Here is a 23959-nt window from a genome sequence, read left to right on the forward strand (position 1 = left end):
CAAGCTCACGGCCGGGCGTCCGAATACTTTTGATCATTAGTGTATTTAAAGCGTCGATATGTTTGTTCCTGTGAGCCGGTTTGTTCTCGGAAACCTTCAGCCCGTGTTTCCGGAGCGTCATGTTCCTGAAGTGTAGCCACACTCCTGTATTCACAGGCGCCGACGTTCTCAGGTTTATACGTTCCCACAGTGCTATTATATCAAATCGTCATGTTCCCGGGGCGACAGGTACCCGCTCTCTCAGGTCCCCAGATCTCACGGACACATTGTCAGCGTGCCAGGTACCCCGGTACCTTCGTTTCCAAAGTGCCACGTTGTAAGTGCTCAGTGTTCTTAGACTGTATTGCTTGACGTATGTCCGCTTTTCAAACAAGTCCGTTTACTTCTGGCTACCTCCTTACCTCCTTACCTCCTCACCTGTTCTTGTATTTAGTGTTGTTCGATGGTTCACAGTGAAGTTTTTGGGATGAATTGGAATGCCTGGCCTTTTCGGGCCTGATCCTACACATCAGTTCTTTAACTGAACGCTCACAAATCTTCACAGACGAATGCCGAAAGAGTGGAGGCTGTTGTTGCGTCAAACTAGGGGCAGAATCCTCAGTTTGTGAGGTACACAAGCTCCTGTGTTCCCAGAATCCCCAGTTTGGGAGGTACACAGACTCCTGTGTTCCCAGAATCCTCAGTTTGTGAGGTACACATGCTCCTGTGTTCCCAGAATCCCCAGTTTGTGAGGTACACAGACTCCTGTGTTCCCAGAATCCCCAGTTTGGGAGGTACACAGACTCCTGTGTTCCCAGAATCCTCAGTTTGTGAGGTACACAAGCTCCTGTGTTCCCAGAATCCCCAGTTTGGGAGGTACACAGACTCCTGTGTTCCCAGAATCCTCAGTTTGTGAGGTACACATGCTCCTGTGTTCCCAGAGTTCCCAGAATCCTCAGTTTGAGAGGTACACAAGCTCCTGTGTTCCCAGAATCTCCAGTTTGTGAGGTACACATGCTCCTGTGTTCCCAGAGTTCCCAGAATCCCCAGTTTGTGAGGTACACATGCTCCTGTGTTCCCAGAGTTCCCAGAATCCCCAGTTTGTGAGGTACACATGCTCCTGTGTTCCCAGAGTTCCATGTTCCCAGTTTGTGAGGTACACATGCTCCTGTGTTCCCAGAATCCTCAGTTTGTGAGGTACACATGCTCCTGTGTTCCCAGAATCCCCAGTTTGTGAGGTACACATGCTCCTGTGTTCCCAGAGCTCCCAGAATCCTCAGTTTGTGAGGTACACAAGCTCCTGTGTTCCCTGTGTTCCCAGTTTGTGAGGTACACATGCTCCTGTGTTCCCAGTTTGAGAGGTACACATGCTCCTGTGTTCCCTGTGTTCCCAGTTTGTGAGGTACTCAGACTCCTGTGTTCCCAGAGTTCCCAGAATCCTCAGTTTGTGAGGTACACATGCTCCTGTGTTCCCAGAGTTCCATGTTCCCAGTTTGTGAGGTACACAGGCTGTGTGGGGTGGAGTGTTGCCGACCTCGCCACCCTCGGTCCGAACACGACCCCGAGACGAAGCTATAGATGATGTCATCTATTATCTGCGCCCTCCGGGCTTGAGCTGTGACTGACATGCTGAAAAAAAACAATGCTCGTACTGGCATGCGACATGCTGATGTGCTGATGCGCATCGCCATGGAAACACAGACTCGCTCTGGCTGATGGACATCACCATGGATACCGGTCACCATGGACACTGACGCTGCGCCTACCTCTACATGGTGCCATTAATATCAGTGCGCAGAACAAGTGTGTAGAAAAGAAGGGATGCAGAGTGTACCTCTCTCTCTCTCTCGCTCTCCTGCTCTCTCTTTTTCTCTCTCACTCTCTCACCGTCTCTCTCTCTTTCTCTCTCGCTTATGCTCATTCTCTCTCTCGCTTACTTTCACTCTCTCTTGCTCTTTCTCTGTTACTCCTTTGCTCTCTTACTTTCTCTCGCTCACTCTTTCTCTCTCACTATTTTCGCTCTCTCACTCTCTCTCTCTCTCTCTCTCTCTCTCTCTCTCTCACTCTCTCACTCTGACGCTGAGAGAAAATGGCGATGGAGCCCTCGATGCATAATTAACAATCATCTGACGAATCATCTACAGCGCGAGTCGATTCTTTCATTCCAGGCATTAACAATGGAGAGTCGATTCTGACTCCTCAGAGTCGATTCACGAAACCGATTCAGTTCACGTACGCAGTGTCTCTGAGAGAGCAAGGTTGCTATGGCAACTGCCTCACACACACACACACACACACACAGACACACACTCACCATGGCTGGCGTGCCCTTCCCGTCAGCAGGACTTCCTGTCGCGCGCCTCCAGACTCGACGACTCGGCGTCGGCGACACCATCGCTCGGGCACTCAGGAACGACTCGTCTGGCGGTCCGCAAAATCTGCACCACAAGCACAAAGGTCAGTCCTTAATGTTTCCACAAACTGGTGAAAATATTGACCAAAAGTACCTGGACACCCTTTCTAAAGATCAAGCTCAGGTGATTCAGCCACTGCTAACAAGTTTGTGGCAACAGTTTGAGGAAGGACCCTTCATGTCCAAGCGTGAGCTGTGCAGAGCGCTGACGTCAACCCCACAGAACAGACAAACTGGAATGCTATGCCTGATCGAGTACAAATTCCCACAGACACAGTCCAAAGTCCTGCTTCATTTTCTCATACTTTTACATGTGCAAAAGTATTGGGACGCCATTGGGACATATTGGGATTTTCAGCCACAACAGACAACCTGTCTGTGCAGATGCCTGACTGGCTGATAGCGCTGACATCAACCCCACAGAACACTTTGAGACGAACTGGAATGTTGACTGCTCACCTGACGAGCGCTCTTGTGACTGAACAAGCACAAATTCCCACAGACACAGTCCAAAGTCCTGCCTTGTTTCCTTTTACATGTGCAAAAGTTAGGGACGCCACTTCTACTTTTTTCAGACACAACAACGCTAACAGGTGTAATAAATCAGTTCAATAAAGGAAACCACATGCTTTCAACTTTGCAGCAACAGTTTAGGGAAGGACCCTTCCTGTTCCAGCGTGACTGTGCTTCATCAGTGGCCTGTGCAGAGCTCTGTCCTCAACCCCACAATGTTGACTGTGAGCCAGGTCATTTTATCCGATATCAGCGCATCACATGACCAACAGTCATGAATAAATGAGCACAAATTCCCACAGACGGAATCCGAAGTCCTGCCTCATTTCCTCATGCTTTTACACGTGCAAATGTATCAAGGCGCCAGTTCGGTTTAAATAAACTCCAGACCAGCTCTGGGATGAACCTGAACATCAACTGATCGATCAGCACCCAGCCATACAAACGCTGCCATGTTTTGACTGAACGGGCACAAATTCCCACAAGTCTTTAAAGAAGAGCGGCTGATGTTCTAGCAGAAAAGGTCACACAGAGGTCACTCTCACTGCTCGACGAGCTCACAGTCAGGCGTCCAAATACTTTTGAGTGTGTACGTTGGGGGGTCTAGTTCATTTAAGTACATTTTATTCCCCGCTTCATCCTGGTCAGGGTCGCTGCAGGTCTGGAATACCCTAGACAGGGTGCAGATCCATCACAGCACTTCAGCCCCCCTACTCAGACACAGCCAATCATGTCTGTGTGGAAACCCGGCTGGCTGATAGCACCACTGTTTTATTTTTAGGATTTTTTACAATGATTTATTTATTTTGCTTTTACCACATTGTTCCTCTGTACAAACACACACACACAAACACACACAGACATGCCCACACACACACACACACACACACACGCCCACACTGCCCGTCTCTCCTTCGCTCTCTTGGTTTCCGCCTCTGTGCGTTTTCCTCGTTTGTTTACGTCCTGACAGCAGCAGCTCGGGGTGAAGAAGAGACGAGACCATGTTTCCTTGCTCTCTCACTCCCGACAAACACTGTAAATCTCCCACCGCATCTGCTCGTGTTTACACACCTTTCCTTCTCCGTCTAGCCCACGGGACGTGAGCACACACACACACACACACACGGGTCTACACGTTCAATAGAAATCTGATCGTATCATAGTCTGACTGGAGCTGCTTATTCATTCATTCATTCATTCATTCATTCACTGTCTGTATATCATCATTTTATCCTGGTCAGGGTTGCAGTGGGGCTTATTCATTGGGCGACAGGTAGGACACACCCTGGACAGGTCGCCAGTTCATCACAGGGCACACACACACATACACACACATACACACAAAGACACACACACTCGTGTCTACACGTTCAATATAAATCTGATCACATCTCAGTCTGACTGGAGCTTCTCATTCATTCATTCATTTATTCATTATTTCACTGTCTGTTACATCCTGGTCAGGGTCCCGGTGGGTCTGTTTCATCGCAAGGCCGGACAGGTCACCAGTCCATGACAGGGCACACACACACACACACACACACACACACGGGTCTACACATTCAATATAAATCTGATCACATCTCAGTCAGTAGAGTAGACTGGAGCTGCTCATTCATTCATTCATTCATTCATTCACTCACGTCTGTTTATCATTGTTTTATCCTGGTCAGGGTCGCGGTGGGGCTTATTTATTGGGCGACAGGTAGGACACACCCCTGACAGGTCGCCAGTCCATGACAGGGCACACACACACACTTGGGGCAATTTCTAGTAGCTCTAATTGGTCCAACTGCATGTCTTTGGATTTACAGGGAGAACGTGCAAACTCCACACAAAAAGGACCTGGGGAATCGAACCCATCCCCTTCTTGCTATGAAATGATAGTGCTATCCACTGCGCCACCGTGCCACCCTTGCAGCTGCCCAGCATAAATAAATTGGGATTGCCTTCAGCGCTGAGGAGGCGTCGGACGCTCCCTCATCTTTCAGTCAGATCATCACTCAGAATTAAGGCGCCTCAGTAGGAGCATTTAAAGGGATCTAGGAATTTAGACACGCCCTCTTCTCGGGAGTGTAGGATGATGTGAAATGTGTCTGTGTAGAGAGATCACTAGGTTTTCACACAGACCCACTCGAACGTGTTACAGGAGGAAACTGCCCGCCTGACCCGGTCTGAGCTGGATGATAAAAGCAGAGAGCGATGCAGATGCAGCGATGCAGACCGAGCGTCCGTGTCTGAGCGGCTCAGGAAGGCGCTGAACCCCGGACGCTCGACCGCTCTGATGTGAGCTAAGTTTAGCCGAGCGCTTTCTTCTGACCCGGTCAATCTTACTCACACATGATCGAACCTCCTCATTCATCCCTTCACTCCCAGTCACTTTGTGTCTGTTTAGGTCGCCAGAGCTCTCGCCGGGTCCAAAATAAAAAGTGTTTCCTCATGTTTATACACATGAGGGACGGTTGTTAATGTCAGAACCTCCTGTCGTCAACCATGATGCCAGTTTTGTTTTTATTTACATGACAAATATTCCATTCATGCTGTATTCCGGTCGGGGTCTGGCCGAGCGCAGGGCAGGAACACGTCCAAACCCCTCGAGCTTCAGACTACTAAGGGTCTGTGTGAAAGCCGAGCTCTCTGTCTACACAGACACATTTCCCATCATCCTACACTACACTCCTGAGAAGAGGGCATGTCTAAATTCTTAGATCCCCTAAAATGCTCCTACTGAGGCGCCTTAATGATTCTGAGTGATGATCTGACTGAATAACGAGGGAGCGTCCGACGCCTCCTCAGCGCTGAAGATCAATCCCAGCATTCAGTGCGGCACGACTTTTCTCACAAACAACTACAAACGTGGTGGACGAATGAAATGTGGAGCAACCAACGGAGTTCCTTTTAAGTGTTAATAAACTGGTTGATGTTTAATCTGTATAAAGGTGTAATTATACGAGTGTGGTTTATTTGTAAATTGTGGCGTCAGGGACGGTTTAAGCGTTTTCGGTACACGGAGGGAGACGTTAGCCGGCGTGCTAGCGTCGGTTTAAACGGCCTGATGCTAACTGTGTTAGCTTAGTAAGCTAAAACTGTGGTGACGTAAAGTAGAGCGTCTAAATAATCTGATTATGAGTTCCATGTGTTATTAGAATCCTCTGTACTGAGGCAGCTGATCAGGTCGGTATAGGGAGCAGGGCGGGTCACCAGGTTTCCTTTTATATTCACCACATTCATAAAATTCCTGTTTTTTTATTTATTAATAATCTGTAGGTTTGTATAAAAATGTCAAGGTCAGTTGAATGTCACTCAAATTGAGCCAACGAACGAATTTAGGCGTTTGACAGACGTTTGACACTTTCGTCCATGTAGCGCACATGAACCCAAATTTCATCAGCTAAGGAATCTATTAAAGCTCAGATTATTTATTAAATAAAAACACGCTGGGAGCGAATCTCACATCCGCACGCTGTGATTCCCCCCCGGACCGTAAAGTAGAGCAGTGCTACTCAAGCGCCGCTATGAAAACCACTTGAAGCTTCTCACGGTGGTTCTTCAGACGACCTTGGAGAACGTGCAGCGTGGACTGAAATGAAAATGAGTCGTTTAAAAGCGAGCGTTGGTTCATCATGTCAAGAGATGAAGAGACGTCTCGTACCAGAGTAGCACGTTTACACACTAAAATATGAATGTTTTTGCACCAGTGCAAAACGTCTGTGTATCAGTGGTGCTACCAGCCGAGCCGGGCACTCAACAGAAACAGTTTACCGTGTCTATGGTTGGGAAGGTCGATCAGGGTTCCTCCTCACTGTCTGATTGAAGTGACGGTAGTGAAGGATACATATAAAGCATAGCGTGACCACTGACTTGTGTAAAACAGGTGGGCAATGCAAGCCCAAAGGAATTACAATAGGGAAATGGATATGCCTAATCAGAGGACGAGGTGGAAATAAAACTCAAAATAAGTCAGTTAAGTATGCGCAGGCCAGAAAGAAAACTGGGTTAAAATAAATAAATAAAAATAATAAATAAATCAATAAAAATAATAAATAAATCAATAAAAAATTATAAATAAATCAATAAAAAATTATAAATAAATTAAAAAAAAAAAATCAATCAATAAAAATAAGAAATCAATAAAAATAATAAATAAATACATAAAAAATAAGAAATAAAAAAAAATAATAAATAAATAAATGAAATAAATCAATAAAAAAAATTAAAATAAAAAAATGAAATAAATAAATAAATAAATGAAATAAATAAATAAAAAGTAATAAATAAATAAATAAAAATAAGAAATAAATAAATCTAGAATGAAAATCTAGAAATAAAATCTAGAGAGAAAACACCCTGGACAGGTAACCAGTCCATCACAGGGCAAACACACACACACACACTTAAAGCAATTTTAGTAGCTCCAATTATCCTGACTGCACGTTTTTGTATTGTGGGAGAAAACCAGAGCACCCAGACAAAAAACCCACGCAGACACGGGGAGAACATGCAAACTCCACACAGAAAGGACCTGGAATGCTCCACCTGGGAATCGAACCCAGGACCTTCTTGCTGTGAGGTGGCAGTGCTACCCACTGAGCCTTTCTGTGCTGAGTTTGCATGTTCTCCCCGTGTCTGTGTGGGTTTCCTCTGGGAGCTCCAGTTTCCTCCCACAGTCCAAAAACATGCAGTCAGGTTAATTGGAGACACTGAATTGCCCTATAGGTGAATGGGTGTGTGTGTGTGTGTGTGTGTGTGTGTGTGTGTGTCTGCCCTGTGATGGACTGGCGCCCCGTCCAGGGTGTTGCTGTGTGCCTTGCACCCATTGGAAAGCTGGGATAGGCTCCAGCACCCAAAACCCTAACAGCGCTAATCAGAGTGAGACTCTAAAGTTAGAGTTTAATAGCATAATCGCCGTGTGTACGGTAATGTATTACTGCTAGCATTAGCCCTGTCACCTAGCTAGCAAACAAACAGCGGCATGAATAAATAAGCAGCGTTTAATCGTCGTCTTTAATTATTAATTCATGAATTGGTTTGGATCTCGTCCCCGGATCGTTATCTGGATCATTCGTTATTCCGCTCGTTTATTACGCCGCTCGGCTAATCTTCTCCCTGCTAGCTGCAGTAAACACGACTTCCAGCGTGAACTTAGCGTTAGCATGGTTTCATGGTAGAGCTAGCGATCTTCTCAGCTCTCCTCAGCACTCTGGATCAGCGGGATGGCACAGATGGCACAGATTATGTGTGTTTGCCACAGTGTATAAGGATCACGGCTCCGGCGCCCTTTTATCACGCCGTAACCGAAACGCGCAGCGCTAAACGTAGCCGCGCCACCCGCGGGCGTATTGGCTCACGCCTGAATGAGCCCAGCAGTCCGTGTTCCCACTGCTGAGCACTATCTCATGTGCATGACTCTGGGTCAAAAGTTTACATACACCGTAACGGACATGTAAGGGTGTCCATACAACCGGTTTTAGGGTGGACAGACCAGTTTTCCATCTGCTCACCCGCATGTCCAGCACGATGCCTGAACGGACGCGTCACTCTGTCGACACTCCAATACAAAAACGACATACGGTGTTGGTGATGGTGTTAGTGATGATGGTAGTGATAATGGTGTTGGTGTCAGTGATGATAGTGATAGTGTTGGTGTCAGTGATGGTGATGGTGTCTGTGATGATATTGGTGATGACATTGGTGTTGTTGTTGGTAATGGTGTCGGTGTTGAAGATGGTGGTGATGGTGTCGGTGTTGGTGATGGTGTTGGTTATATTGATGGTGCTGGTGATGGTATTGGTGATGGTGTCTGTGATGATATTGGTGTTGGTGTTGGAGATGGTGGTGTTGGTGTCAGTGTCAGTGATGGTGTTAGTTATATTGATGGTGCTGGTGATGGCGTCAGTGTTGATATTGGTGTTGGAGATGGTGGTGTTGGTGTCAGTGTCAGTGATGGTGTTGGTTATATTGATGGTGCTGGTGATGGTATTGGTGATGGTGTCTGTGATGATGTTGGTGCTGGTGTCAGTGTTGGAGATGGTGGTGATGGTGTCGGTGTTGGAGATGGTGGTGATGGTGTCGGTGTTGGAGATGGTGGTGATGGTGTCGGTGTTGGTTATATTGATGGTGCTGGTGATGGTATTGGTGATGGTGTCTGTGATGATGTTGGTGTTGGTGTCAGTGTTGGAGATGGTGGTGATGGTGTTTGTGTTGTGATGGTTTGGTGGTGATGGTGTTGGTGTTTGTGTCATCAATGGTGTGCATACTGGTAATGGTGTTGGTGATTGTTTTGGTGTCTGTGTTGATGTTGGTTATGGTGTTGGTGTAAGTGATGGTAATGGTATTGTTGTTGGTGTCTGCGATGGTGTTGGTGATAGTAATGGTGTTCATACTGGTAATGGGTTTGGTTATGGTGTTGTTGATGGTGTCTGTGATGTATTGGTGATGGTTTTGGTGATGGTGTCTGTGATGATGTTGGTAATGGTGTTGGTTATGCTGTTGGTGATGGTGTTGTTGATAGTAATGGTGTTCGTACTGGTAATGGGTTTGGTAATGGTGTTGGTTATGCTGTTAGATTGATGATGCTGGCGATGGTATTGGTGATGGTGTCTGTGATGATATTGGTGTTGTTGTTGGTGATGGTGTCAGTGTTAGAGATGGAGGTGATGGTGTTTGTGTTGGTGTTGGTAATGTTGTTCGTACTGGTAATGGTGTTTGTAATGGTGTTGTTGATGGTGATAGTAATGGTGTTCGTACTGGTGTTGGTGATGGTCATCATTTCACTATTCCACTGTTAATCAGCAGATCTCAGCAGAGTTATCAGCCTTTATTTCTGCGCCCTCACTCGTTTCTCTCAGGTTCTGGGACCCTGACCAGGTCTCACTCAGCTCCTCTCACCTCGCCGCCACCTTTTTTTACCTCTCCGCCGCCTGCGCTCGGCTCCTCACGCCGCGGTTAAACCTGCGACGCGCTTCATTAATCAATTAACCCAAACACACGCTAACGGTTCGTGTAACCTCTTTACTCACACGCCGCCTCATCACATCACGCCGAACCCCACGGGACGCATTAACGCTACGCTAACCTTCTCAGCGACGAACGCAGCCGGAGCACTGTTGCTAGGCGACTGGGAAACACATCATATTTATAAAAGCTAGCTAAAGGCTAAAGCTAACCTAGAAAACGAATCCAGGCTGGGCCGAGGTGCCCGTGGGAATCTGTTGTGCACTTATGGGCACCACTGATCCAGCCAATCAGGTTCTGTATAGAATTGCTCCATATAAAACAAACACCTTAAGGAACCACAGATCGTCCCCGAACAGGTGAGCTACACAAGATTTCTCTTTGTAGCTAGACCGGCAGTCTCTCGGACAGTCGCAGGATGACCTGAAAGCAGCAGGAGCAGCGTTTAAACTACAGATCAATGACTGATAACTGCACAACTGCACACAAGCCTAAGGTCAACACGTGCAATGCCAAGACTCAGCAAAAGCACCGGGCTCGTGTGGCGGACGCGTGTTTATCACGCTACAGCTTGCTAACCTAGCGCTAAACATTGAGAGAAAAACGTGACTGGACTTGGACACAGAGCCCCGATCTCAACTCCATCATAAACCTTCGGGTTGAACTGGAACATCAACGGCAAGCCGTGCCTCATCGCCAACGTGCCATTCAAGTGGGCTGGTTAACAAGCTGAGGGAGGGAGGGCTGAAGGGGTTCCTCAGAACTGCTGCAGTTATGACCTCTGCTGGCTGATTGATGGTACTGCACAGAGACAGGGAACTCTCCGTGCACGATACGGATCTCCGTATGAACCCGCCTCGTGCTGCACACGTGTGTTAGTCCCGGCTCTCCTCGGTCAGGACTGGAGGTCTGCAGCCAATCCCTGCAGTCATATTTCAAAATACTGTGGACAGCCTTTCCAGTACAGCACAGGCTGTAACACCAGCACTGAGGGAACGAATCCAAACGAGTTCCCATAATTCACGACGTGCCGCTCAACAAGCGTGTTCGGACAGGGCAACGTCGATGTGGTCAACACGGTCCACCCCAAAATCGTTCCAATCACCCCATAAAACCACAAACGCCCCCCTGGAGCCGGGAAAAGCCTCCCCGCCGTCGTCAATTACACCGGGACCAGCTGGACGATGCCATCCATTTTAATATCACTAACCGCTGCCATCTTTTACTGACAATTATTCAATAATTAAAGGGCTGACAGCGTCCATTTTTTTTCCCCGAGCGCTGGCTCGAACCGGCCGCTCCATCACATCAGTCAGCGCTAATTAAGCGGCTGGCGGGCGGGAGTCCGAGCGTCAGCAAAACCGCGGGGTCGGAGCGTACGCGCGTTCGGACCGGGACGCGTCCGGCCGGCTCGTCGAGCTCGGCGTAACGTCAGGGTGTGTGTTCTCGACTCGTTATTCATGGATTAAAAACATACGACGACCGGTAAAATCACCCAGGATGAAAATTCAATTACTGGTTACGTCCGGCATCGTCCTCGAGACATCGATTTTACTTTCTGTGGAAATCCCTGACAGGCGCGTTTACCCCCTTTCAGGTTTAATGAACACACACACACATAAAAATTTACACCCGTCTATCGAAGAGGCTGCGAAGGAATTTAGCACGTTAATAAATGCAGCTAAAAGGGAGGTGATAATGAACTGAAGACGTGCCGGAGATCATGATGGAACAGTCAGACTCCTTATATTTGGTGCTGGTGAAGTAAACTCAAGAAGGGCAGCGGGTATGATGCTGGTGAGCTGTGATTGATGAAAGCCTCGGTCTGACCAGTAACCACATATAAGGAAGAACGATGCATTCAGGCCTTTGAGAAACAAGCGCATTAGAAAACCGATGCAAATCTCATGGAGGAGGAGGATGACAACCACTGAGCGAGTGTACGAGAAAGCCAGAACAAAAACAGGAGCTACTGTGGGAGCCGAATGGGTTTCTCAGAACTGCTGCGGTTATGACCTCTGCTGGCTGATTGATGGTACTGCACAGAGACAGGGAACTCTCCGTGCGCGATACGGATCTCCATACGAACCCGCCTGGTGCTGAACACGTGTGTCACGACCCTCCTCGGTCAGGACCGGAGGTCTGCAGCAGTTGAAGGAAAACATTGCAGCCAATCCCTGCAGTCATATTTCAAAATACTGTGGACAGCCTTTCCAGTACAGCACAGGCTGTAACACCAGCAATGAGGGAACTAATCCAAACGAGTTCCCATAATTCCTGATGTGCTGCTCAACAAGCGTGTTCGGACGGGGCAACATTGGTGTGGTCAACACGGTCCACCCCAAAAGCACAGGGGTGCAGTCATGCTAAAAAAGGAAAGAACCGTCCCGGGTGTTACCGAAGCGCCTCAGTTCAATAATTTGAGGGGTGTTCAAATACTTTTGTCCGTATAGTGTAAATCATATGATCACATGAACATCTCCGAATCAGGACAGAACCCCCATCAATAAACGTAAACTTAATCTACAGATTCAAAACGACAATTCAATTTATATATATATATATATTATATATATAATAACTAGACGTCAGCCAGAACACCAGACGGTAAAACACGCGGTAACGAAATTCCCGTAACGTTCCAAATCAGATCAGAAGCGCTTGTTTGTCTTCATACGTCTCCGTCCTGTCAGGAATCATTTCCGCCGCCGTCAGAGGAAACATCAGATCACGGCGTTATTGCTTCCTACAGTCGACTCAGAACGTCTCTCATTTATCAGCCGCAACGAACAATCGCTACAGGAGCGCGTCTTTTTTATTATTATACTACTGCTGAGATCTGTGGTCTGGGGTTCGAATCTCAGCAGTGCTATCAGCTGATGGAGGTGGGGACGGGTCAAAAAGACTAGGCAGTGTAAGGTGCACTTACTGTATCAGTGCACTCTAAGTGCAGGTCCCAAGCCCAGATAGAGAGAGTGGGGTTGTATCAGAAACACCGACTGCCCACCTCTCCTTCTGATCACTGAGTTCAGGTGTGTGTGGTCAGAAGTATGTGGACAGGACATGGACACTCTCCTCCTGATTAGAGTTCAGGTGTGTGTGGTCAGAAGTATGTGGAGAGGATGTGGTCACTCTCCTCTTGATTAGAGTTCAGGTGTAAGTGGTCAGAAGTATGTGGACAGGATGGGGACAGGACTTGGTCACCCACCTCCTGATCACTGAGTTCAGGTCTGTGTGGTCAGAAGTATGTGGACAGGACGTGGACAGGACATGAACTCTCTCCTCCTGATCACTGAGTTCAGGTCTGTGTGGTCAGAAGTATGTGGACAGGACGTGGTTCAGGTGGTTCAGGTGTGTGTGGTCAGAAGTATGTGGACAGGACGTGGTTCAGGTGGTTCAGGTGTGTGTGGCCAGAAGTATGTGGACAGGACGTGGTTCAGGTGGTTCAGGTGTGTGTGGTCAGAAGTATGTGGACAGGACGTGGTTCAGGTGGTTCAGGTGTGTGTGGTTTTCATTATTTATGCTCGTCAGGTTGCTTCCTGTAGGACGGGATGGATTTTTTTATTGCTGTGACATTCCTGAAGGTCTTCAGCGTCCGGCTGGATTTCAGTCCAAATGTCAAACGTGCTGAACGTGGTTACGATCCATCGCCACACTCAGCACGCAAATATATACACACGCCATAACATTATGACCACCTCCTTGTTTCTACACTCACTGTCCATTTTATCAGCTCCACTTACCATATAGAAGCACTTTGTAGCTCTACAATTACTGACTGTAGTCCATCTGTTTCTGTATATGCTTTGTTAGCCCCCTTTCACCCTGTTCTTCAATGGTCAGGACCCTCACAGGACGACCACAGAGCAGGTATTATTTAGGTGGTGGATCATTCTCAGCACTGCAGTGACACTGACATGGTGGTGGTGTGTTAGTGTGTGTTGTGCTGGTACGAGTGGATCAGACACAGCAGCGCTGCTGGAGTTTTTAAACACCTCACTGTCACTGCTGGACTGAGAATAGTCCACCGACCAAAAATATCCAGCCAACAGCGCCCCGTGGGCAGCGTCCTGTGACCACTGATGAAGGTCTAGAAGATGACCGACTCAAACAGCAGCAATAGATGAGCGATCGTCTCTGACTTTACATCTACAAGGTGGACCAACTAGGTAGGAGTGTCTAATAGAGTGGACAGTGAGTGGACACAGTATTTAAAAACTCCAGCAGCGCTGCTGTGTCTGATCCACTCATACCAGCACAACACACACTAACACACCACCACCATGTCAGTGTCACTGCAGTGCTGAGAATCATCCACCACCTAAATAATACCTGCTCTGTGGTGGTCCTCTATGTAGAGAAACAGATGGACTACAGTCAGTAATTGTAGAACTACAAAGTGCTTCTATATGCTTCTATAAAGTGACAGTGAATGTAGAAACAAAGAGGTGGTTTTAATGTTATGGCTGATCGGTGTGTATATATATATATACAGTATATATATATATATATATATATATATATATACAGTATATATACCATTTATTACATTACATTTATTATTATTATTATTATCTTCTGGTACTTTACAGAGTCCGTGATGCCATGCAGCCTAACATACAAACCCACCCTGTGTGTGTGTGTGTGGCTCAAAAGCTGGAGTCTCTGATGTACAGAATCGTGTTCCTAAACAACGTGTTGGCACGGATCTCAGAGCAGATTTAGAGACGCGGTGACCTCAAAATGCCACCGTGTTCTTCAGATCTCCAGCGGTGACGGACGTTCAGACGTGGAACTATTTTTAAACACGTCGTCTGATTGCCTGAAGGACTGAAGGATTATTCGACTGGATGTGTGTGTGTTCGAGACATTTTAACGTTCCTCTACCTCAGACTGACCTCAGATCTCGTCATTTTCATCATATTTTTATTTTTCCAGGATCGAAGGTGTCGATAAATCTGAAGTCTACAGAAACCATCCTGCAGACCGCAGCGCATGAAGGATTCGGGAGATGAGCCAAGCGGCGTGCCAATCGTTAACGATCTCCCGCCACGTTACCCCGGATTTCATCAGCCTCGGCCTCGGAGCCGTCTTCACCTCGTCCCCGGAGTGTGATCCGTGTACGCCGCTCCCGTCCGAGAGACGGGGGGTCGATTTTACGTCCTTCGATCAGCCGTGCCATCCGACTCATGTCCGCCAAATTCTCCACACGATGCTCAAATCTGCCCCGGCCGAGGGGTTCGGGTATCCGCACCGGTGTGGGCTTTATGTGCACTCGCAGGTCATGAGAATCCTGAAGTTTCTAAATGACATGACTACGTCTGGTGACTTCTCTGCGCCCATTTAATCAGGGCTAGTTTGACTGCACCCATCTGAAAGCAGGTGGCACAGCCGTGTATTGCCAAGGGTGAAAGCAGAACCCGAACTGGCACCTCTTGCTCAGATGGCGTCCAAGAAGCTTCAAGAAAAAGGTCTGCACTGTACGAGAACATGGGTGACACTGTTCACGGTCAAGTGAGCTTCATCAAGTGAACAGGGTCAATTATTTAAACCCTAGACGTGTCCCTAACTAGGGGACATAAACCCTGAACCATAGTCCTGACCCTAAACCATAGTCCTAACCCTAAACCATAGTCTTAACCTTAAACCATAGTCTTAACCTTAAACTATAGTCCTAACTCTAAACCATAGTCCTAACCCTAAACCATAGTCTTAACCTTAAACCATAGTCTTAACCTTAAACTGTAGTCCTAACTCTAAACCATACTCCTAACCCTAAAACCATAGTTCTAACCCTAAATCATAGTCCTAAACCCTAACTAAGTTCTAACCCTAAACAATAGTCTTAACCTTAAACCATAGTCCTAATCCTAACTAAGTTCTAACCATAAACTATAGTCCTAACCCTAACTAAGTTCTAACCATAAACTATAAGTTCTAATCCAAAATCATAGTCCTACCCTAAACCCTAGTTCTAACCCTAAACTATAGTCCTAAACCATAGTCCTAACCCTAGCCATACTCCTAACCCTAACTAAGTTCTAACCCTAAACCCTAGTCCTAAACCCTAACCGTAACCCTAATCTTAAACCTTAATCATAATCCTAAACCCTAGACCCTAAACGTAAACTCAGTGGTACGCTGCACATGTGTTCCAGGTGTGTGTGTGTGTGTGTGTGTACACACTCCTCGTACTAATGATCTAGCAGTAAACACGCCAAATTCCTAATTAGGACGTCTCTCTAGTCTGATTAGTTCCTTAATTACGCCTCCATCTTTGGATGGATCGGTGCATGATCAGCGTTGAGGTGACGCGGCGGTAAATGACAGTAGCCTACAACCGCTGGGATCCGGGGTTAGAATCCGCCAGCAGTGCTATCGACCGGTCGGGCGTCTACATACACAGGCGTCATGCTTGGCCATTAGTGTCCACTCCGAGGTGTCTTGAATTAAGTCTCAGAACAGGGCGGTCGGGTGGTGCAGCCTTAAAGCAGCTTGAGCTCGTAAGTTCGAATCTCAGCTCTACAGAAACAACAAGCGGCTTGTCGGAGGTCTGCAATTACGACATGGGATAATGACCCTCCGTGCGCCATACGGATCTCCAAATAAGAAAAGAGAAGAAGCGGCGCAGAGAAGCAGAAAGCCTCACAGTCGAGCTACAACGAGTGCATTTCTGCTGAAGGGTGTGTTAGTAAGTCCAGACCTACTAGAGCGTTTAAACCTGGGCACCGGCGGAAATTACTGCCCTGCAGAGGTTGTCGACAGGGGGCGGGTAAGGGGGGGGGGGTAAACATTTGCAAGCGGGTGTGTGTTGTGTAGATGTAATGAAACGTGACCTACAGCGAGACGAGGTTACACCAGAGTACATACGGGTCCGGCTAATTTCACACCCGGCTCCGAGCCTCCCTCCACGTGCCCTCGGTAATCCCTGTAAGCCGGCGTTTAAAGTGTGTGTGTGTGTGTGAGTGTGTGTGTGTGTGTGTGTGTGGGTGTGTGTGTGTGTGTGTGTGTGTGTGTGTGAGTGTGTGTGTGAGTGTGTGTGTGTGTGTGTGTGTGTGTTTCCCGTTCCCAGGGCTGAATTTATCTCTGTCGCTTGCCGGTGCCACTCTTTTAATCATTGGCTGATTATTTACAGCTCATTTAGCGGAGGGCACGAGGGCGACCGTGCCAGACGGGCACTTCTCGGGTCTGAAGCCACGAATTCGGAGAAGAAAGTTTAACACCCGACGCAAACAGCAACATTACCCATGATTCAGTGCCGCCGCCAGCGTGCAGACAGCGGTGGGCGGCCGGAGGGAACGGCGGCACCGAGCAGACGAATACAGAGCGATGAGGTCATTAACCGAATTATTCATAAATCTGGCGTCCGACGCCTCCGACTGAGCGCGAAATAAAACCCGGCCGCTGCTGAACGCTGCGCGACGTGCTAGCGGCTCACGAGCGCCAGATCAAACTCGGCTGGATGGTTTTTCTAGCTCGGCCTGCGGGGATCGACGACTTATCTGCTGTCCTAGTCCTAAAACCCTGACCCTAATCCAAATTTTAAACCCTGACCCTAATCCTAAACCTGATTCCAAGCCTAAACCATAGTCCTAGTCCTATTTCTAAGCCTAAACCCCTAACTCTAACCCTAAACGCTGACCCTAATCCTAAACCTATTCCTAACACTAAACCCTAGACCTAAACCCTAGTCTTAAACCCTAATCATAAACCCTGCTCCTAACCCTAAACCCTAGTCTAAGTCCTATTCCTAACCCTAAACCCCTAACCCTATTCCTAACTCTATTCCTACACTATAGTCCTAAACTCTAATCTTAAACCTTAATCCTAACCATAGTCTTAACTCTAAACCCTAGTCCTAAACCCTAGTCTTAAACCCTAATCATAAACCCTGCTCCTAACCCTAAACCCTTAACCCTATTACTAACTCTACACTATAGTCCTAAACCTAACTCTAATCTTAAACCTCAATCCTAACCATAGTCTTAACCCTAAACCATAGTCCTAATCCTAAACCCTAACCCTAATTCTAATTGTAATCCTATTCTTAAACCCTAACCCTAACCATAGTCCCACCCTAAACCATAATCCTAACACTAAACCATAATCATAATTCTAAACCCTAACCATAGTCCCACTCTAAGCCACAGTCCTAACACTAAACCATAATCATAATTCTAAACCCTAACCATAGTCCTAAATCTAAACCATGGTCCTAATCCTAAACCATAGTCCTAATCCTAAACCATAGTCCCACCCAAAACCATAGTCCTAACCCTATACCTAACCCTAAACCCTACTCTTAAACCCTAAACATAATCCTAATCTTAAACCATAGCCCAACCCTAATCTTAAACCCTAATCCTAAATCCTTATCCTAACCATAGTCCTAATTTTTACCCTATTCTTAAACCCAAACCCTAAACCCTAATCATAATCTTAAACCCTAAACCCTAATCCTAAACCCTAATCGTAATCTTAACCCTAAACCCTAACCCAGCCTCTCTGATGCCTCCTGCTCCTCCCCGGATGATCCCTCAGTTCCGGTCCGTCTCTCTCCTCTCACAGCAGCTTCACGCTTTTATGCTCCTGGATATGTGGGGACCATAAAACCAGCAGCTTGAGTCGTCACATTTAAAGGATTGAACATTATGACAAGCATCAACAGAGACCTGCAGAGAGAGAGAGACACTGACCGAGCACAGCGGTCACTGAGCACAGAGACCGGCAGAGAGACCTGCAGAGAGAGACGCTGACCGAGCACAGTGGTCACTGAGCACAGAGACCGAGCACAGAGACCGAGCACAGAGACCTGCAGAGAGAGAGACGCTGACCGAGCACAGCGGTCACTGAGCACAGAGACCTGCAGAGAGAGAGACGCTGACCGAGCACAGCGGTCACTGAGCACAGAGACTGAGCACAGAGACCTGCAGGGAGACGCTGACCAAGCACAGCTGTCACCCAGTGTCCCACTGAATGTTCTATTGAACATCCACCTTCCTACTGAACTTCCTAAACAGTAGGTCGAGGCACCTGTACAGAAGTGGAGGAACATGGAGATCAGCGAGTGACTCTCCATGTGCGAGACCGACCTCACACGCAGATCCCTGAAGTACAGGTGAATAAGAAGGAATCGGAGGGCCGCCTACGCATCAGAATAAGTGCGTGTCAGACAAATATACCCTCCTCATACGCCATCAGGGTCTCCAGCAGCAGAAGAGTAACTGGCTACGACTAAACTGGGAGAAAAAACAGAAATAAAAAAGCAAAAAAACATGAAAAATACTTAAACCAAACGCAAGAGCCCAAAGTGCAGACGCTGGCATAAAGCAGACTCCAACACGCTGCAGTAAACAAGGTCAAGCACTGAGGTGGCACACCAGCCTGGCACTGCGTGAAAACCCGGAACCAGTGTGAGTATCTTTCAAATCCCTTTTATACATCGTCACCTTACGATGCGTTTTTCCTTTTTAACACCGTCAGCACCGTCGGTTGAGCTCGTAGCCACTGATGCGCCGCTGCTCTCACATCATCATCACATGAAAATCTTCTTCCCCTTAAAGCTTCTTTGATCGTCCAAACAGGTGGAAATGAGATGGAGATCAAGCCGGACTATAATATAAGCATCTCTCAGTCTCTCAGACACGATCGATGACTCCTCCTCTGACTACACCCTCACCGCTTATGAGGGCGGTTGTAGCCTAGTGGTTAAGGAGCTGGACTAGTAATCAAAAGGTTGCTGGTTCAAGCCCCACTGCCCGGTTGCCACTGTTGGGCCTTTGAGCAAGGCTCTTAACCCTCAATTGCTTGGACTGTATACTGTAAGTCGCTTTGGATAAAAGCGTCCGCTAAATGCCGAAAATGTAAATGTAATGTAAATAACCACAATATAAATAATAATAAATATAATAATTAAAGATCCCTTGTTTGTAGAGTCTGGGGCGGGGCAGTTTGACGGTCTGTACCCTCTGATTGTAGGATGGTGACGTCTGGTAGAGAAGCCAGATCAGTCAATTCCAACAAATGCGGAGAGCTCGTATCAAAAACACACCTCACTTCTGCCCTGCGAATACGGGTGGGTTTAAAATATTAAGTATTCTTACACCTGACGCCAGAGGTGGGTCAAACAAGTAAGTAAATACAATATGGGTGAGTCAGGGGTTTAGTTTCCTGGTCGGTCGCTCAACAGGAGGTGGTAGGGCACTGCTGCAGCGACTTCTACCGTCTGATCGAAGTGTGGCATGAGTCGTAGAGGAAACACAAGGGTGTTGAGTAAGAGTACATGGGAACTGGATATATCCAGATTGCAAGTGCCAAAAGACAACAACAATCGCTTCAACAGGCAGAACATCAGCTCTGTGCACCATACAGAACAACTAGCAGTCATGCTATATATATACTGTATATGCGTCATGATGTATGTGGACGTCTGACCATAAGCTTGCTGGTTATCCCATTTCAGAACCGTGGACATTGATACGGAGTGGTCACCCCCGCCGCCTCTCTGTGGATCTGGATCAGTGGACAGTTTGTGTGTCGGTGAAAATGTCGCCAATTCAGTCAGAATAAAAGCATTTGTCAGGTCAGGAACGGATGTCGGACCTGACCTTTCAAATTCCTCCCAAATGTGCTCAGAGGGGTCGGGGCAGGAAACTGGAGTCTGTCCACACCGAGCTCCCGATACAGCATGTAGAACAGGAACTGGCCTTCCCTAAACTCTTAATATAATTGATTTTACACTCCTGTTAGCGATGTGTGTGGGTGTCCACATACTTTTGCACACCCAGTGTTGCACCGTGTTTGTTTGATGCGGGAGTGTGTATGTGTTCTATATCACCCCTATGTACGATTTACAGTGTCACATGACCTACTTTATCCCACAGTATCATACTTTTATCATTACTTTATCCTGGTCAGGGTCACAGAGGGTGCCAATCCATCACAGATTGCTCTACGGTCTGGGAGGCATCTACAGAGCTTGCAGACGAAACAATCTGACCACAAATCAGACGTGTTCCTGCTGAAAATAAACATCCTAGAGGGAAATCAATATTCTATACATTTCATCCCAGTGTAGTCCATCACTGACTGTGCATCAACACGACAAGAGTGAGTTTCTCTTCCATCTCTAGTAGGAACGGTTATCTAAGAACCAAAAGCTGACCGTAGCGTTTCACGGTGGCGGAGATAAAGCTCGGTTCTTATTGGTAATCGGCAAGTTAAACTTTTCATGTCACAGACTCCACCCACTTTTGCGTCGCCGGAAATCGCAGCTCTAACCGAAATCGCTTTGTCGTCTCGCATTGCTGCCGGTCTGACCGTAGATTTGGACGTAGCCAATTGTTCGTGTAGTCCGGCTGGCCGAAAGCACCACTAAGATTCAAACCCAGAGCTGAAGGTTGGTGAACTAGCGTTATAATATCATACAGTGCTCCACAATGCCCCTAGTGGTCAGACCTGGAAAAGAGCAAACTCAAATCCACCAGCACCATCACGCATGGACTAGAAGAAACTGGAACGAACCTGCGGCTTCAGTTAATGTTTCTTTATCAGTGCACAAGTCATAAAGTATTTATTTATTGATTTATTATTTATTTATGCTAAATCAGTTGTGTGTGTGTAGGTATGAAAGTGAAAAAGTGATGTTTAGACAGTGCATATCACAATAAGTACGGACTCACTTAATCCTGCAGTGCTCAACACTCACCAGCGACGGTAATCGTGGCCTGTAGTGGACGCTATAGCTTTAATGTATGGCCTGGACTATATGCGTGCATTTGGCACCTCTGTGCATCACATATCCTGGAGAAATTTACATTTTTTAGGGTTTCTGGTGCTCTGAAGTGCCACCAGAGGACAGAAAATGACACTTTAATCCCTAAACCAACACAATTCCAAACACGTGCAATAGCATTAGTGTTAGAAAAGCATAGCTGGCATAAACTAAAGTCCAACTGCATGGATGCTGTCGGGCATTTGTAGCCTAGTGGTTAAGGTACTGGACTAGTAGCCAGAACATCGCTGGTTCAGTCCCCACCACTGCCAGGTTGCCACTGTTGGGCCCTTCAGCAAGGCCCTTAACCTTCAATTGCTTAGACAATACACTGGCACAACTGTAAGTCGCTTCAGATAAAAAAGCGTTCGCTAAGTGCCAAAATGTAAATGCATGCTGAAGTAAACAAGGCCGACAGTGTGTGTGTGTGTGTGTGTGTGTGTGTGTGTGTGAGCGGTGGCACAGTTTGCTCCACAGTGCTCCACAGTGCTACTAGTGGTCAAAAAAGTAGTTTTCCCACCTTTAACTGGTCAGGAAGATTCTAAAATGCGTTCACTTGTCTGAACACCTGGCATCACCAGTGAAACCAGTGCACAAGTCTGGTTAACCATTAAAACATTTAAATATTTATTTCGGTGCTGCTGAAGTCAACAACAACAACAACAACAACAAGGCAGTCGGTGTGTGGCATTTTTTTGTGTCCCTATCAGTCAAAAAACAGAACAGAACAGAACAGTGTCCAACTGCACCAGCAGAACCAACAAAACCAGCGCTGGTACGAAGCGCATCCCGCATCTCTCCAGAAATCGACGCACAACAGGTCAAACACTGACTGACGATCGAAAATCTGACGAAGGGAAACTTTTGGAGAAGTCAGATCAGCTCAAGTGGTCAAAAAAGGGCAGCGAGGGTGGATGGTGCAGCAGTGCGAGACACCACAGTACACCAGGCATGGCACTGCATGCAAACTAGCACATATTCATGCACAAAACCACGCAGTAACCAAGGTGCCAGGCTCAATTCCACCCAAATTCTTCAGTGACAGACAGGTAGGGTTCATTATTCCATTTACCTGAGACTAGGTTGCCAACACAGAATTCACAGAGCATTGTGCATGTGCACACACACGCAACAAATAAACACACAAACACGCAAAACACACAAAAACACGCAAAAGCCCAAAACGCGCAAAATCTGGAAGCAAAAGTAGTAAAATGAGATGTTTTCTCCCTACCGTGTGCATCCATTATTCCAGGTCAATTCGAATGAACCAGGAAAGCAGCAGCAGTTAATGTTGCGTGTGTGTGTGTGTTTGTGCGCGCAGTCCTGCTGCGCAAACCGAAGCTCGTTCGCGACACGAACGCGCCGCATCTATCCGCTCCTTACGAACCGAGCTCCGCTCCCCCCGCACACCGGGCAGTCTGGACCAGGTCCGGGTGCGCAATTAAAATCCGCAACGGTGCACACGCAGTGCAAAAGCAACACGACGCCGAGGCACGTCCACGCGCAAACTGCACAAAAGCATCGCAAAAAAAGATGAAAGACTTGATACGGAAACGTCAAAGACTTCAAAAGTGCCGCGTTTGATTGATGTTCCGTCCTTACCTTTATAAACGAGCCCCAAAAATCCGAGCATCAGACAGAACAGAGCGCGTCCAGCATCCTCCATCCACGAGCTCTCTCTCTCTCTCTCTCTCTCTCTCTCACACACACACACACACACACACACACGCACACACACACACACACTCCGCTTTGATCCCGCCTCCTTCCTTTTCCATCCAATGGCAATTCATGAACCGCAGACGGACGAGCAATTCAAGCCTGAATAAATGAGTAAAGAGGAGCATCATGATGCCTCCAGACAGGTGTACCGGCCAAAAGTACGTGGACACCTGAGCATTTTTTCCTTTGTTCGAATGCTCCCTCAATACCAGACTCTGCAGTTTATACCCCGATGGCCTTCCTGACTCAACCCTACTACTTTAATCTGGGCTTGGGACCTGCACTGAGAGCGCACTGACCCCTACTCAACTCGGACGTCAGCCAAACTAAAGTCCAACTGCAAAAAAAACAGTGTGTGTATGCATATGTGTGTGTGTGTAGTGTAACAGCGTGGAGGCTCTTCCTGATGCAACCCTACTGCTTCTATCCGGGCTTGGGACCTGCACTGAGAGCGCACTGACCCCTACCCAACCTCGGACATCAGCTAACTAAAGTCCAACTGCAGAAAAACTGACCAGAACTTTATTTCAAGAAGTTGAAGCCGTGGATGCTGGAGTAAACAAGGCCGACAGTGTGTGTATGCATATGTGTGTGTGTGTGTG

At 47.3% G+C, this 23959-nt stretch overlaps 1 protein-coding gene across 1 annotated transcript in view; it reads right to left on the bottom strand.

The window, feature by feature from the left end:
* lrrc4ba (leucine rich repeat containing 4Ba) overlaps positions 1-23299 on the bottom strand; it is a 37564-nt gene extending 14265 nt beyond the window's left edge. Inside the window, exons 1-2 of the mRNA XM_062984940.1 lie at positions 23238-23299; positions 2294-2417 (exon numbers count right to left, since the gene is read on the bottom strand). The gene's annotated coding sequence lies outside the window, so the exon portion shown is untranslated. The remainder of the gene's footprint in view (positions 1-2293; positions 2418-23237) is intronic.
* Between the last annotated feature and the right edge of the window lie 660 nt (positions 23300-23959).

Source organism: Trichomycterus rosablanca, chromosome 22, assembly GCF_030014385.1.
Source record: "Trichomycterus rosablanca isolate fTriRos1 chromosome 22, fTriRos1.hap1, whole genome shotgun sequence".
Classification (NCBI taxonomy): Eukaryota; Metazoa; Chordata; class Actinopteri; order Siluriformes; family Trichomycteridae; genus Trichomycterus; species Trichomycterus rosablanca.